The 16,756-nt window shown below is 45.1% G+C and overlaps 1 protein-coding gene and 1 long non-coding RNA gene across 2 annotated transcripts in view; one reads left to right on the forward strand and one right to left on the reverse strand.

The window, feature by feature from the left end:
- LOC134213920 (uncharacterized) overlaps nucleotides 1-16,756 on the reverse strand; it is a 417,536-nt gene that overhangs the window by 55,632 nt on the left and 345,148 nt on the right. The gene's annotated exons all lie outside the window — the stretch shown is intronic.
- LOC134213903 (uncharacterized) lies at nucleotides 9,931-10,504 on the forward strand. The gene is made up of 3 exons (XR_009979562.1): nucleotides 9,931-10,033; nucleotides 10,101-10,186; nucleotides 10,243-10,504. It is a non-coding gene; the product is annotated as an uncharacterized LOC134213903 (long non-coding RNA).

The following is a 16,756-nucleotide window of genomic DNA, read 5'->3' on the forward strand; positions in this document are numbered from 1 at the left end:
TACTTCGCCAAAATATCATGATACCTATTTAATGGCAGTTTTTCGTCGACTATGATTACGCTTTCGAATTAATTTAATCGATGATTTTGATGCTGGCATCAGAAATATGGCCGCTTCGCCAATGGTCTTCCAATTTACAGATGCGCCGGTGTAAACGGAAAAGGCTCATCTGGATTATCGGAGACGCTGAACAAGGGCCTAGAAATCAATATAGCCTCAACGTGGGTAAGCACTATTCAGTACTCTTCAAAGGTTAGGGTTGCGTTTTGTAATGTTCTCTTCAGGTGCGTTTTGACACTTTTCACCCCCGCCTCCCATAGACCTCCAAAGTTTGGGGCTCTGGGAGGGATGAAAGGCCATTCTATCTATCTAGCTATCAAGAAATCGTGGACTGCTCGGCAGTGGGCTTCGCTTTGAAGATTCTTATAAAACTGATGAAGTTCTTTTGAAGCCCCAACAAAGTTCGGAGAACAATTTCCGAACTGAACCACGACGATTGATGAAGCGTTCCAGTGCAGCAATGGTAAGATCCGACACTAATTCAAGATGCAAATTTTTCGTCGTCATGCACACAAACACAGCGACGTAGCACTTTACAACATTTGGACGATATTTCCCTTGCTTTACAGTTACGGGACCAGCGTAGTCGACACCCGTATATTCAAATGTTGCTGCTACGTTAACGCGCTCCTTAGAAAGGTTATCCATAAGTTGCTGGAGACCTTTAGACTGTGCTCGGAAACATGGAACACATCTGCGTGGAATCTTTCGGAAAATACCATGGAAATACCCTTCAAGTGCCAGAACCTCTGTCAAACAATTGCTAGCAGTCCTGAAGGTCCAATGTGCATGTTTTCGGTATGAATCTTTCTGATAATCATTTCGGTTAGTGGGTGACTTGGCAAAAGAAGCTGATGTTTTGCTCGAACCTAAGATAGGTTCGACCTTTGCAAGTGACCTCCTACCCTTAGCAACTGATCCTTATCAAGGAAGGATCTAAGATTTTCCAATCGGTGAGGAACTGCTCCATTTTCTATGTTGCGAATTTCTCCACCCTTTGAATCGCCTTGACAATGCATTTCAACACAGCTTGCATTTCAGAAACACTCAAATATGCTGCAGTGGATTTTGGAAGAACTATCGAGTTACCAAGTAATTTGTACTCTCTAATGAACGCAAGATACTCATTACGCAGCTCAGTATTCCGTGACAGTTTCCTTTCTAAGGCAATGAATCGTTTCAATGCAAGAATTCCGTTGTCTTCAAGTTCCTCAACTTCCTCCCGAAATGGCATATGAGCCACAAATCGGTCAGATTCATCCCGTCGATATGCTTGCATGAAATTCTCCACTTCTTCTCAGAAGGTATATTCCACGACGACACGTTAATCTCTGCAGACTGAACGATTCCTGTTTGGTCGGGGTTCAGCCAAATCGCACCAAGCGGCTTTTCGACTGACTGGTGATATTTTGTTCGTACAAGGACAACGAAAATAGTTTCACATCAATTTAAGCGTACATTTGCATTAGGATATCCTCAGTTATTGGATTGAGGGATATCTGGTAAGATTTGCGACTAACTAAATCTGCTAAACGAAAGTTTGAGCAGAAAAATGGGTTATTTTTCGTTGGCGCTTGGTGTGATTTGGTTGAACCCCGACCGTTTGTCGATCAGATATGTCTTGGAGGTGGCAGTATCTTGTCGACAAATTCACGTTCATCCTCTTATTTACAAGTCTCTTCATTGCATTCGCACCAACAACAGTTTTGTTGCATTTAATAATTGGCATCCCGAGCATCGCCTGCAACAAGATGTGTGCCTGTGACCCGGAATCCAATAGCGCACGGTATAGATGAGGACGACCACGTGCATCAAAAACATCTATCACTGCCGTTTGAAGAAGTACCTGTTTGGGAGCCCGAATAATTTCTCCACCGAGATAAGATGTAGTCACCGATACACTTTCATTTTCTTGTTGATCTGATTCCACGTTGCCAATAATTTATAACAAACCGTAGGTTTTTCAAGTAGATTACGACTGTGAAATTTGTAACTTAATTTTCGGATTGGCTTTCAGTCATAGGTAATAGCGTTGACAGTTTTACTTCATCGCCGACGTTTCGATCCGGGATGAGATCTTCGTTAGGGCTCGATGGCAGTCAATTTGTTAATTACCGCTACTTTCTTACGATGACTGGCCAAATTAGGAACATGGCCAAAAACTGGTACAGTTACCCTATGGTGTTTCTTGTTGCATTTCGCACACAAGCGCTGCGATGGACACGTTTGAATCATATGGCCCTTGCGCAAGCAATTGAAACACACTTTGGCATATCGAGCCTTTGCCAGCCGTTGAACAATGCTCATGTTTTTGAAGGCATTGCACTTGCAATTTGGATGGTCCCAATTACACAATTCACAGATGATTTCGTTGGATGGGGTCACTGCTACAGAGATTTTTGAGTGCTGCCGGCTTAGCAGGCACTTGCTTGGATGCAGGCATCGCTGGTAGGATTGACTCACATCTCTCCAAAATGAGAGAACATTTTCATAGGAATTCAATTGTATCGTCATAAGTGGGTAGTTCTCCATGCTCGATCGTAGCTTCCCACAGCTCCCTTGTTTCTTGGTCGAGTGCGGCCGAAAGGATATGAATAACGATGAGCTCTGAAACTCCTTGGAGTGGTTGACCATGAAACTTCTAACTCTCTACGTGTCTTGAGCCCTCATCTATTATTTAGACAACGTAGCTGCTTGGATGACTTCTTAGTCACCATCTTCATCTGTAGCACACCTTGAACATGGACATTGTACTTTAGTCTGAAAGATGAGCCAGCCGTGGGCTAAAAATCTTGATTGAGAAAATAGATTTTGGTGATGGAAATAGCACCAGTCTAGCGTACTGACGGTCGTTGGATCAAATCCCATCGAAGAAAGTGGTTATCTTCAAAAAATTTTCGAGTAAAATCTTTCAGATGCTGTGCATACGTACGTCAGGTTCTCAAACATGATAATTATTGAATATTACTAGCCTAGCGGTTATGTCCTTTTATTCGATTTCCTATAAGGTGAGGGGCTCTATTCGATTGCAAATTCAATCTGATGTTTTCAGATGTTCTTGGCAAACTACAAATATTTTCCAAATTTCCAGTTGATTTATGATAATACCATCCTCACACTCATTACTTTTATTTACATGACTAATATCCGTACTCATTATTTCCTAAATATTGTTGCGCTCCATTAGTCAAATAATCAGTTTGAATGAGCAACCAGCCATGCACTGAAGAAATCCCCAAGTATTTAACGAAGCTGTTGAAAAGCATAGCATGGATAATAATAAAATACACAACCACGTACACAGAACGTAATTCCCGGGAAGCAAAGTAGGCCCAGGAATCCATTCTATTCACCCGCCTACTCATCAGCTTATGCCGTACTAAAATCCCTAAAAAATACATTCCACTCTTCATGTCTCCATTTGTTGTTTATATGGAGCAGTCTGAAGTTCCATGAATAAACTCTCAATTTAGTGTTTTTCCTCTCGGATGGCCTGTCCCATTCATAACGGTGCGGCACGGTAGCCCCGGGAGGAGGCAACGCAGTAAAGCCCATTTATATTTTTACCACAACCAACTCCACGTCTCGGCCGCTCGTGTCGGCCGTATCCTGTCCATATCAGCAGGTCTGCTGATGTTGATGTTATTTTTTTTTGTTCTCCAGACTCAGGCAACCACGTCTGATGCGGAAATGGGATCCGGAGCATGGTCGCTTGCTTTCGTGCCTTGTGATTGTTTGTTTTTGAGCCTGGCACAACTTTACACTGCCATGAGCTGTTTACTTCCGAACGCTTTTCCAACCCCGATCACCGTTCGTGTCTCAAGGAGAAAACACTTTCACGCATCCGGAATATCGGTCGGTCTATGGCTCTTCCGCACACCATGGACAATGTTTGGGGATAAACATGGCGATGAATTTGATTAGGACACTCTCTGCCTCCCCGGTTGGTGAAACAGCCAACAAGGATCAGCCAGCGCCTACACCAGACTGTGTTCCTCCACATTTTGAACACGCACTCGAAGTGTCATGCCCTGTCATCGTCGTCGACTCGGTCGAATGACGACGATGGCGGTTGCTGTCAAGAAGGCAGCCAGACGACCAACACAACAGAGTAACAAGTTCAAATCGCCAGGATTAATGGAGTCTATTTGCTCAAGTTGGGTTGGAAGCCAGCGCTGTAATGGGGGTCGCAAAATAGACTCTTGATTCGAGGCGAGATTCAATCATTATGAACTCTCTCCTTCGGGCAAGTGGATTTTCCCGGAATTCTCAAAAGCTTTCGAGAGCTTCGGATGCCATCTTCCATCCAGCAAATAGCAACCGTGGCCCATGGCAACCTATTTGTAAAGTGAAACATTTATCGGGGAAGGGCTACTTGGATGGTTTTAGAAATCTGTTTCATCACAATTTTCCAATTCATTGCTTGCTTTGATTGATGGTATTGACATGGCAGTCATTGCCGAGGACGGCTTCGAAATTTCAACACGGCCCACGAACAATCGAAAAGTCCTATCACGACGCGTCATCCTAGCGCTGCTTAAAACAGAGCAGCACGTGCGAGCTAGGCGACCGATATCACGTCCCTTTGGTTGTACAGATGCTGCTGCTGCTGGTAGTGACTGGCGGTGGTGGTCGCATTCGTCGTCATGACTGTTCCATTTACGGAGCGGCACGTAGTTTCGCAGTAGTTCTGTAGGTAGCAGGCGCAAAAAGTTGTCGATGGGAATGCTGGCGAGGAAGACGGATCGGAATCTGCAATGGAATTACCGGTCGTCGTAGTCGTTGGTTGGCAGACCGCACTCATTCGATTCCTGACGAGAGCAAACGTTTGCCCCAATTTTCGCTGCCATTCCTCAGACAAAGTAGGTTTTTACCGTTCGATGGACGACTATGGGGGACGTTTTATCAACAAACTCCAACGACCAACCAGTGGACCAAATTCACGTAACGTAATAGAACTGAAGGCCAGGACCAAAAGTGTGTGAAAGAATTCTATGCGCCTGGAAAGCATGTCTGTTGTTTGGAAAAAAATGTCAACATGTTCTGCTACCGACACGTGATCATAAATGTTGAATATTCAGTTACACGGTTATTGGAAGATCATGTTGTGGATATTAAGCAGTTGTAAATTCACTTAGAATAAAAGTCATAAGCATTGTCAGCAACGCAACATATGAGAGTTTAATGAATGAATATACTAAAGATATGATTCTGTGGTTGAAAATCCTACGTCAAAAACAGGATGCAGCAAAAACAAAAAAAAACAATTCGTTAGATTCAGACACAATGGCGTGACACCAATCTGAACCCTGGTTTATCAAAAAAGTTAAAACTTTTGTCGCAAAAAAGCTAATGCTAAGGGGCTCCAGTTGCAAAATATTGACTAACCCGTGAAAATGGAAATCGAGATTCGCTAACAGACGCATCTTATTTTCAGATCTTCATATTGTCATGTTTTCATAATTTTATACTGTTATGTATATCACTGTTTAAATTTTCAAATTTTCAATATTTTCATATTCTCATGATTTTATGTTTTTAAAAATTCTTATTTTGTATCTATTTTTTTTTTAATTTCATGCCCTCATTTTTTTTAATTTTTTATTACATCATATTTAGAGATTTCTTATTTTCATATTTTAATATTCCCATATTTTCATGCTTTTATATAGGAGAAACGTTCCGATGTCCATCGCACTAAACGTATATTCATCTTATCGCGAAACAAAAAAAAGGGCACAAATTTCGTCGCTTCTTTTTGTTAACATGCGTGCTCACTGTTGACAAAATCTAATCAAGCTTCCGAGCCTCTTGGAAGGAGGCTTCCGAGCCTCTTGGAAGGAGGCTTCCGAGCCTCTTGGAAGGAGGCTTCCGAGCCTCTTGGAAGGAGGCTTCCGAGCCTCTTGGAAGGAGGCTTCCGAGCCTCTTGGAAGGAGCCTCTTGGAAGGAGGCTTCCGAGCCTCTTGGAAGGAGGCTTCCGAGCCTCTTGGAAGGAGGCTTCCGAGCCTCTTGGAAGGAGGCTTCCGAGCCTCTTGGAAGGAGGCTTCCGAGCCTCTTGGAAGGAGGCTTCCGAGCCTATTGGAAGGAGGCTTCCGAGCCTCTTGGAAGGAGGCTTCCGAGCCTCTTGGAAGGAGGCTTCCGAGCCTCTTGGAAGGAGGCTTCCGAGTCTTTTGGAAGGAGGCTTCCGGGCCTCTTGGAAGGAGGCTTCCGAGCCTCTTGGAAGGAGGCTTCCGAGCCTCTTGGAAGGAGGCTTCCGAGCCTCTTGGAAGGAGGCTTCCGAGCCTCTTGGAAGGAGGCTTCCGAGCCTCTTGGCAGGAGGCTTCCGAGCCTCTTGGAAGGAGGCTTCCGAGCCTCTTGGAAGGAGGCTTCCGGGCCTCGGGGAAGGAGGCTTGAGCCTCTTGGAAGGAGGCTTCCGAGCCTCTTGGAAGGAGGCTTCCAGCCTCTTGGAAGGAGGCTTGAGCCTCTTGGAAGGCGGCTTCTGGGCCTCTTGGAAGGTGGCTTTCGGGCCTCTTGGAAGGAGGCTTCCGAGCCTCTTGGAAGGAGGCTCCCAGGCCTCTTGAAAGGAGGCACCTGAGCCTTTGAAAGGAGGCTTCCTGAGCCTCTTCAAAGGAGGCTTCCGAGCCTCTTCAAAGGAGGCTTCCAAGCCTCTTCAAAGGAGGCTTCCGGGCCTCTTGAAAGGAGGCTTCCGAGCCTCTTGAAAGGAGGCTTCCGAACCTCTTGAAAAGAGGCTTCTTGGATGGAGGCTTCCGAGCCTCTTGAAAGGATGCGTCCGAGCCTCTTGAAAAGAGGCTTCCGAGCCTCTTGAAAGGAGGCTTCCTAGCCTCTTGAAAGGAGGCTTCCCGAGCCTCTTGAAAGGAGGCTTCCCGAGCCTCTTGAAAGGAGGCTTCCCGAGCCTCTCGAAAGGAGGCTTCCCGAGCCTCTTGAAAGGAGGCTGCCCGAGGCTCTTGAAAGGAGGCTTCCCGAGCCTCGTGAAAGGAGGCTTCCTAGCTTCTTGAAAGGAGGCTTCCTGAGCCTCTTGAAAGGAGGCTTCCAGCCTCTTGAAAGGAGGCTTCCGAGCCTCTTGAAAGGAGGCTTCCTGGAGCCTCTTGAAAGGAGGCTTTATTTGATTTTGATTTAATTTATTTGATGGTAGGCAGCATGCCCATTATCTTATTCTAAAATACATACATTCATTGGTCATTCAACTAAAACTATGACTAAGCCCATGTTAGGTTTGTTCTCTAGACATTATTACATTTAAACGTTCACAGTTTGCATTATACAGAGACATCATACGATACATCGGTTCATTTCTAGCATAGTTCTGAAATCTGTTGGGAATTTGAAATTGTCGAGAATATCTTAAACCTACTCTTCCCTCGTAAAAAGTAACTTGTCCTAACAAGTAAGGAGACACATATTTTCCGTCAATAATATCCTTTAAAAAGAGCGCGTCAGCTACCTTTCTCCGGGTTTCTAATGTATCGAGCCCAACCAGCATACATAGCGAGTTGTAGTTGGGTAAAGCATCTCTCCAGCCCAGATTTCGAAGCGCGAAGCGCACAAATTTCTGTATGCTTTCGATTCTTGATTTGTGTGTTTCGTAATACGGTTGCCAAACTATGCCTGCATACTCTATACTTGAACGGACCAGTCCGACGTAGAGGGCGATTATAGTATAGGGATCATCAAAATCATGTCCAAGACGTTTGATCATTCCAAACATTGCGTTTGCCTTCGCAATCACTTTTTCTGTGTGATTAACAAAAGTTAATCCACGGTCCAATTCAATCCCTAAGTCATTTGTACACGTTGTCCGATTTATCAGCATTGTATTCACCCGGTAATCAAAATTAATTGTGTTAATCTTTCTGGAGAACGATACTACACAACATTTTGATACATTAACTTTTAGGCCAAACTTCGCACAGAAATTTGAGAAGCGATCAAGATTTCGTTGAAGATTCCAGCAGTCCTCGAAACGACGTATTGGGAAGAAAATTTTAACATCGTCAGCGTAGATAAGAATATATGCGCCTTCCAGGAAACTCGGCAATTCATTCATAATGACGATGAAGAGTAAAGGGCCCAAATGGCTGCCTTGCGGTACACCAGAATTTACTCGGAACGGCTTAGATCTCGATTTATTAACCTTAACGTACTGAATCCGGTTTTCCAAATATGTTCGCAGCCAACAAAGTACTGATCCTTCAATGCCATGCTTTCCCAAGACAGACAATATGGCGTTAGTGTTAATTACATCGAATGCTTTTGACATATCCGTATAAATTGCATCCACTTGCAGACCGTCCATCATCCATTGCGTTGTCCTCGACACAAATTCTGCCAAATTGGTCGTTGTAGATCGTTTTTCTTTGAAGCCATGCTGCTGAACTGCAATCCTGGGTTCAATCCACGCATAGAGTCGATCGTATACAAGGCTTTCGAACATTTTTGGTATTGCCGATAAAATAGCTATACCTCTATAATTCTCCACTGCTTGCTTGGAACCCTTTTTATGGACTGATACAATATGCGATATTTTCCACAGTATTGGGAAGTTGCCGCAACGTAAAGACAGGTTGAACAGACTACTTAAAGGTACTGCAAATGCATCAACATACTTCTTGACCGAAAAGTTCGAAATACCGTCAGGACCGGTGCTTTTGGAGATGTCCAACTGTTCTATTTTTTGACGCACTTCGGCAAGAGTTAAAGAAAACTCCGGGAACCTTTCATTACATGTGTTGATTTCGTGTGCCTCAATCTGATTACATTCTGAATAAACAGCATTGAAAAAATCAGCGAACAGCTCAGTTGCTTGTTCAGAGCAGTCAGCTTTTTTTGAATGGTACATCACATTTACTGGTATTCCTGTGTCACGTCGCTTCTTCCGTACATAGTTCCAAAATAGTTTTGGATTTCCCTGAATATTCAGTTGTAGTTCGTGCATATACGCTTTATACTGCGATCGCTGCTTATTTTTAAATTCACTTCTAGCTTGCCTATACATGCATTCGTCATGATGAGATTTACTTTTTCGAAATTTGTTGTAGAGCTTCTTCTTAGTCTTCATTAGCTGTATTGTATCGAAATCAAACCATTCTGGGTACCTAGCACTTCCTGGCTTATTACTAATAATGCGACAGTGCTTCGAAAAAATTTCATATACGATAGCGTAAAATGCCAGTACGTTAAAATCAACAGCGTTACTCACATGATGAAAATCACTACCTAATAAATCAAACATCTCGAAGCAGCACAGGAAGCTTACCATGGAATCGATCATAGGTTTCATTATTTGTGAGTCGAAGCAATCATTCTCAATGAAAATGTCACTCCATTCTACGGCTAATAGCTCTTGCATGACAGCAGTGTGATCACACCGCTGCAAGTCCAGTCGCGTGCGTGTTGGCTGATCGATTGTTGAGTCCTCGTCGTAAATGAGCTTGTTGTAGTTAACGGTGAGCATCATCGCATTGTGGTGCGTTTCATTTTGAACTAAAGGTTCACACAGCTCAGTTTGAACGCACTCCTCGTCGTTAGTGAAAATAAGATCGAGAAAGCGATTGTTTTGATTCGGTATTCCACACACTTGCAGCAAACCACTGGAAGACATTTCGTCAACAGTGATGGATTCCTCCGGTGTGCGAACTTGTAGAGGTAAGAGATGAAGATCATTTTCATTTTCACGGTACCAAGTAGTGTTTTTCAAATTGAAATCGCCAACAACGATGAATTTGCTTTCAGGACTCACTACTTCAACCATGCTGCGAACGCTCTCGGTATACGGTCTATACCGTGCCAGGCTTGCGTCGGGAGGTAAGTAAATACAGCACACAAATAAATCAATATCTCCAATTGATATTTTCACTGTGGCTTCTTCATTGCAGATTGATTCTTTGACGATGGAGCTAGCGAGCGAGGCTTTCACGGCAATAAGAACACCGCCGCCAGAGGATTTATCGGCATTGGACAATGTACGATCGCAACGGTATGTAACGTATGATTCATGAAATATCATTTGATTCGTAATTAAGAGATCCAAATTGGTTTCACAGAAAACATAAATATCATAGTCATGTTCGAGGGACGACAAGAACACTGACTGCAATCGATTAGCACCGCGGATGCTGTTCATGTTTTGGTAATAGATACGCAACTCTTCATAGGAGCGAGTCTGATTTGCTTTATTCGTTCCAGGAAAAGAAACGGACGTAGAGGAGGTGGGAGAATTTGAGAACGTTGGCGGAGAAACGATGACGGGTGCGTGCAAATTGAGACTAGGGCTCGAAACGAAAGACCTCAGGGCGTGTGGAACGAGCAAATTCGAACTCTCGGAAATATATACCCTTTTGCCACGACGTGGCCAGCAGTGCCTTTTCTCTTAAATCCATTTGTACACCGACCTTGAAGGAAACGAAGGACAATTCCTCAAGTTTTCGACCCTTAGGAATGAGCTTAACCGCTTGTACCTCCGACTCAGTTTCCAAATTTCGCTTTACCAATTGTGAAATGTCATCTGCAGTAGCACTGGGGTCAAATTGTGAGAGATACAACCAACATTTTTGCTCGCGTCGAGCCAAGGGTACGACGAAGCTTTGATCATCCTCTTTGCTCCCTATCTGCTCTTTTCGTATAGTTTGCGGTTTTTCGGAATTGCTACCATCAATTCTATTCCTTTTAGCAAGCTGTGAAGAGAAACTGAATTCTCCTACACGTTTTGGAGTGCGGGGTGTCAGGCTAAGTATAGGATTGATTTTCGCTGTGTTTTGTTTGATTTCGGTTCGCAGTTCTTCTAACACTTTGTTCTGCTGCACCTCGAGGTGTAGCATAGCCTCATTGGTCGATGCAATTGCCTGACGAAAGTTTGCATTTTGCATCATTTTCGTACAGGACAAACACATCCAGAAAAGTTGTGAGTTTGTCTGGATGAGAGTACGGGTTTCTGCACACAGATGTACGCAACCGATATGAAATGTTGACTTACAAAACCACCACATACAATTTCATCTTCCACAACGAGATCGTTGCTGCAGGCAATACAAATGGAAGCCATTGTTGGTATCAGTCAGTGTTCACTATTTTTAAGTGGCAAATCGCACCAATCACTTCGATAACTTGAATGAACTCCAGAATATACAAATTCACGTAAGTGTTCTGCGTCGATACGGGCAATCGAAGAATACGAATTATGCTATAATACTGTGTAATTTACTGTGACACACCGATGTAAACAAAGCGCGTTCAAAACCAGACGAAGAATACGGGTCTTATATATATATATATATAGCCTCTTGAAAGGAGGCTTCCGAGCCTCTTGAAAGGAGGCTTCCGAGCCTCTTGAAAGGTGGCTTCCGAGCCTCTTGAAAGGTGGCTTCCGAGCCTCTTGAAAGGTGGCTTCCGAGCCTCTTGAAAGGAGGCTTTCGTACCTCTTGAAAGGAGGCTTCCAAACCTCTTGGAATGAGGATTCCGAGCCTCTTGGAAGGAGGCTTTCGAGCCTCTTTAAAGGAGGCTTCCGAGCCTCTTGAAAGGAAGCTTCCAGGCCTCTTGAAAGGAGGCTTCCAGGCCTCTTGAAAGGAGGCTTCCGAGCCTTTGAAAGGAGGCTTCCGAGCCTCTTGAAAGGAGGCTTCCGAGCCTCATTACAGGAGGCTTCCAGGGCCTTTTGAAAGGAGGCTTCCAGAGCCTCTGGGAGGGAGGCTTCCAGAGCCTCTTGAAAGGAGGCTTCCGAGCCTCTTGAAAGGAGGCTTCCGAGCCTCTTGAAAGGAGGCTTCCGAGCCTCTTGAAAGGAGGTTCCCGCCCTCTTGAAAGGAGGCTTCCGGGCCTCTTGAAAGGAGGCTTCCGAGCCTCTTGAAAGGAGGCTTCCGAGCCTCTTGAAAGGAGGCTTCCGAGCCTCTTGAAAGGAGGCTTCCGAGCCTCTTGAAAGGAGGCTTCCGAGCCTCTTGAAAGAAGGCTTCCGAGCCTCTTGAAAGGTGGCTTCCGAGCCTCTTGAAAGGAGGCTTCCGAGCCTCTTGAAAGGAGGCTTCCGAGCCTCTTGAAAGGAGGCTTCCGAGCCTCTTGAAAGGAGGCTTCCGAGCCTCTTGAAAGGAGGCTTCCGAGTCGCTGCAAATATACCTCATATTTTTGTTTTGATGTTCTGCGGATTGTCGTGAGGTCTTGAACGTCCATGCCTGATATTTTTAATTGACAGAGGAGTTAACTTCAAGCAAATTAGCTGGGAAGGAGTTTTAATCTGCTTGAGTTGCTGTTGGACTGTACATTTTCGTCGGAGGCTTCTCCGGTTGGCCTTGAGGGATATTGCAACGCCACGGCAGCAATGTGGTTCTTCGTCCAAGTATATGCCGACGGTTGTCGGCCATCAATGGGATGAGGCCTCCAGGCCTGCGGTGGGTGCACGATTCTGAAGAACATGGGAAGCTTTTTACAAGGAACTGAACAATTTTAACAGAGCTTGTCTGGTGCGGGGCCCTTGCATCCGGGCCTCCGCTGGTACTACCGGTACGACGGTAATACCTTGAATGGCACTCCTGGTGTGGAAGGATGATCGCATGCTGCAGCTGAGTGTTCTGACGTGCCTAAAACAGAACTGAAGTGGTCTTCATTTCGAGTGTTCAAGTCGAGTGATGACCGGTCAGATGGAGCAGCAGATCGAGCGCGCTTGTGGATGATTTCCGATGATGAACAGTGTAGCTGCGATCACAACAAGATCTTGTGAATAATGAGTGCGATAACGTGCACCGAAACCCTGGACAGACATGCTTGACGTTACAGGAGAACCTTCATGCGGGATTATTGATAGAACGGAGTGGCTAACGGATGAGTTTAACGACGACTTCTTGATGGAACCGTCCCGGTAACCGGGACGTGGATGCAGCTATGAAGGATGAACATATTTAAATTTTTTGAAATGAAATAAAAAAATACTCAACTGGACGGCGGAAGACCACTATTTAAGGCCCTCCGCGATGCCAAAGCACCTAGTTGGAAAAGATCTGCTCTTCTGATGGGAACGACGAACAGTTCCCGAATAGGAAGAATGCAGATTATTGAAATGCCTCTTTTAAAGATGCCGTCTTAGGTTCGGATGGCTACGACACGAATGTTTCCGTTCTGACCGGGGAATATTTCGGTCACTCTTCCTAGCCGCCATTTCTGGGGTGGCAATTTATCTTCCTTAACTAGAACCATTTTACCGATACTGATGTTGTCGCGGCTCCGAGTCCATTTTGTTCGATTGTATACATCGCTGAGGTACTGAGTCTTCCACTTCCTTCATAATTGCTGGACAAAGGCTTGAGTTCGTTGCCAGAAGATTTTCTAGAATTTCCTGCTATTCTGGCTCTGAAACCGCCGTGAGTGGCCTTCCCACTAGGAAATGTCCTGGAGTTAACGCAGTAAAGTCAGTCGGATCGTTGCTCACGGGTGGTAACGGTCTGGAAATCAGTATCGCCGCAATCTGATGAATTACGGTGTGGAGCTCGTCGTAGGTCAGCGTTCTTTTGCCGATGGATTTCCGGAAATGATTTTTGAAGGACTTTGCAGCCGCCTCCCAGAGACCACCAAAATGGGGGGTACGGGAAGGAATGAATTTGAATTCGACGCCATCTTCTAGGGTTGCATTGACTACTGGGTGTTGAACCTGCCGATTGTTCATATGCTGCCGTAGTTACTCAAGTTTTTTATTTGCTCCAACAAAGTTGGTTGCGTTGTCTTACATGACCAACTGTGGTTTACCTCGAATCACAACTCGGTATGGGAGCATGTCAATCAGGATTGGGTTTGCTGCTAGCAATTTTGAGGATGCACCGATGGGTTGTTTTTTAGATAATGCTGTTATTTCCGCTGAAAACTTTCCGACTGGGCCAATCGTACTAATTAGAGTTCTGATTCGTTGAGTTCAGTTGTCGACAATTTTCCGCTGCGTTTGTGGGCTCTATTTTTCGGTGCAGCGTTGTAAACAAATCGACGGATTCAGGTAACGATGCGCAGTAGTGCCTAAAACGATGATTGTAGCAAGAATATGGTACTATGCGACTTGATTTGAACGGCAATGGATGTTGAAGACCTTTTCTCCAATAGGGATTTGTCAAACTCTGGTTGGACGATTGCTGATTTGGGCAACGTAGATTGATCGTGACGTAGCCACAGTGGACCTTCAAACCACAGAGACTGGTATGCGAGATGTACGGGCGTCATTCCGCGGGACACTATGTCCGCAGGCGACGTGATTCCCAACTCCAAACTTGGTATAATGCTGGATTTCTGATACTCTGTAGGCGACAAAGATTTGCCAACGAGACGGCAGTGAAGAAAGCCAACACTTCATTATCATGGAGTCGGTCTATTTTTTTTAACCATTTCATTTATTTGGTAGGCTCAGTCGTGTGTGAGACTTTGCGGAGCCGCAATTCTCAAGTATGATATTTTTACATGGTATATCATCTTATCTTTACAGTTAGTTGGGAGGGACATAGACTATAATACTCGTGGCGACTCAAGGTTAAAAATTACTTAACACAGGACGGACGGGGTAGGGATTTGGGTTTAGGTTATGGAGTCAGTCCAGAAGTAAGCTCTGTTGTAAGTATTTTGACGCTATTGCGGAGTTTTTCATAAAGATGGCTGAGAAGCTAAGCTGACGTCAGTTCCAGTCGTGGAATTGACTGCTTCTTCTTCTTTCGAGAGAGATCCTCCAATGGCGCAGCCTTCGACGTGATGAGGCGAACGGAGACCGATCAGTTGCTCGATTCGCACCGCAGATACAGTCACATACCATATGCAGCTTCCGATGCGTCACAAAAACCATGTAATTCTACGGATGCTAGACTGATACTGAACCCTACCCATCTTGGTACCGAGAATGATTCCGAGGCGCTAGCGTTTCTACGAAACGAATATCTGGAGATTACCGGGCAGAGCTTCGTCCCAATCTAATTTATATTTCCAGAGCTGCTGCAGAAAGATTTTTGGGTGAACTGTGACCAGACCGATGAGCTAGAGTGGGTCGAAGATGCGAGCGGTGTCAGCAAGAACTGCTTGCTCGGACATAAGAGGCTCAGTGCTCCGTTTTGGCATTGAAAATTTGAAGCTGTCATTGGCCGGCTCCCACACGAGTCCAATCGTTTTGACCATCGACGTAGACTCAAGTTCAAGTATAGAACGATGGACAAAACTGAGAGTTATTCGAATTCCTTTTGTGTAACATGAAGTCTGTTGACTTTGTCAACGAAATTATATCAGCATCGAGTGTCGTTCCCTCTTCCAAAGTGTCCGTACCAGTCATCAAATTGTCCACGTAGACATCTTTACGCACAACTCTTGCAGCTGTCGGATGTTAAACTTCTTCTTCAGTAGCTTACTGCTGCAGACATCTTTTAGCCAAATACGGCGCTGACGCTGTGCCGTACGTAACTGTAGTTAGCTCATACAACTTAGCTGGATCGTTTGACGAATTTTTCCACAGAATCCGTTGCTATGGTTGGTCGACTGCTGCTACTTAGACCATGCGGCACAATTTGGCAATGTCCGCTACTAAAACTTCCAGAATCGGAAACGCGTTATGATAGAAAGCAAGTCATCCTGTACTGCCGGTCCAACCATTAGTCCATCGTTTAACGATACTCTTGACGTAGAGCGGCAAGATGCGTTGAACACGACTCGCAACTTGGTTGTCGTGCTGTCCGGTTTGAGCACAAAGTGATGTGGTAAATAATACGATGGTTTTGCGGACTCTTCGTCGTCAATCTGACGCATGTGGTTCATCGCGAGATATTCTTGAACAAATTCTAATTAGAGTGCTTTCAGCTGGATGTTCCATCCATCCTGTGAAGCAGTTTCAGTGCGCTGGCCTTGGAGTCTCCTAACCGATTAACGACGTGTTCTTTTTTGGGTAGCGTAACGACGAACCGTAACTCAGTGTCTAGTACCGTCGTCTTCTCGAAGTGCTCTTCGCAAATCGTCTCTTCAACAGATAACGTACTGGAACTATTGCACGACTCCAACTCCCAAGACTTAGTGACGAGCTCTCGCAGTTCAATAATGGAACAGGAATAAGTAACTGTGTTGGAGATCTCGACGATATTTCCAGGAATGCGACCTGATACGACCCACCCAAACACCGTCCGTTGTAGCATTGGGCCGTCGGTCGTCGGTAATCTTCATTTTGTCCTCCAATAACAGGTCATCGTGGAATTGAGAGAAATACGAAACGATCGTGGAGCTATCATAGCCTCGACCTTCTTCGTGGACTTGACGACCGAGCCTCCGATTCCGGCTACCGACAGGTGGCTGGGAATTGCAGTCAACTTCAGTCGTTGATCAAGACTTGTGACGAAACAGTACTCCGAACATGAATCCAAAAGAACTCTTGTTGGCTGAGTATTTCCATTCTTGTCCGACACGCGCACTAGCGCTGTCGAAAGGAAAACTTGACGAGTAGCAGTATGTATGGGGACAGGTATAGGGAATTGCATGAAAGTGTGTGATCTGTGACGAGTTGTTGTGGATATGTTTGCGAAAACAAATTTGTGTTTGAAACCGGAAACGAACTGGTGGACCAGTCGGTTGAGTATGTGTTGGTTGACTCTGGGCTTGTATTTGCTGTGTGTTTGTCATACGTGATCGGTTCTGAACTAGTGGACCGGAGGAATCGTTCTGCGGCGTAAACGCGGTGGGTTTTCCTCCGTTAGAACCTTCGGAATGAAGGAGAGAATGCTGC

This window comes from Armigeres subalbatus, chromosome 1, assembly GCF_024139115.2.
Source record: "Armigeres subalbatus isolate Guangzhou_Male chromosome 1, GZ_Asu_2, whole genome shotgun sequence".
Classification (NCBI taxonomy): domain Eukaryota; kingdom Metazoa; phylum Arthropoda; class Insecta; order Diptera; family Culicidae; genus Armigeres; species Armigeres subalbatus.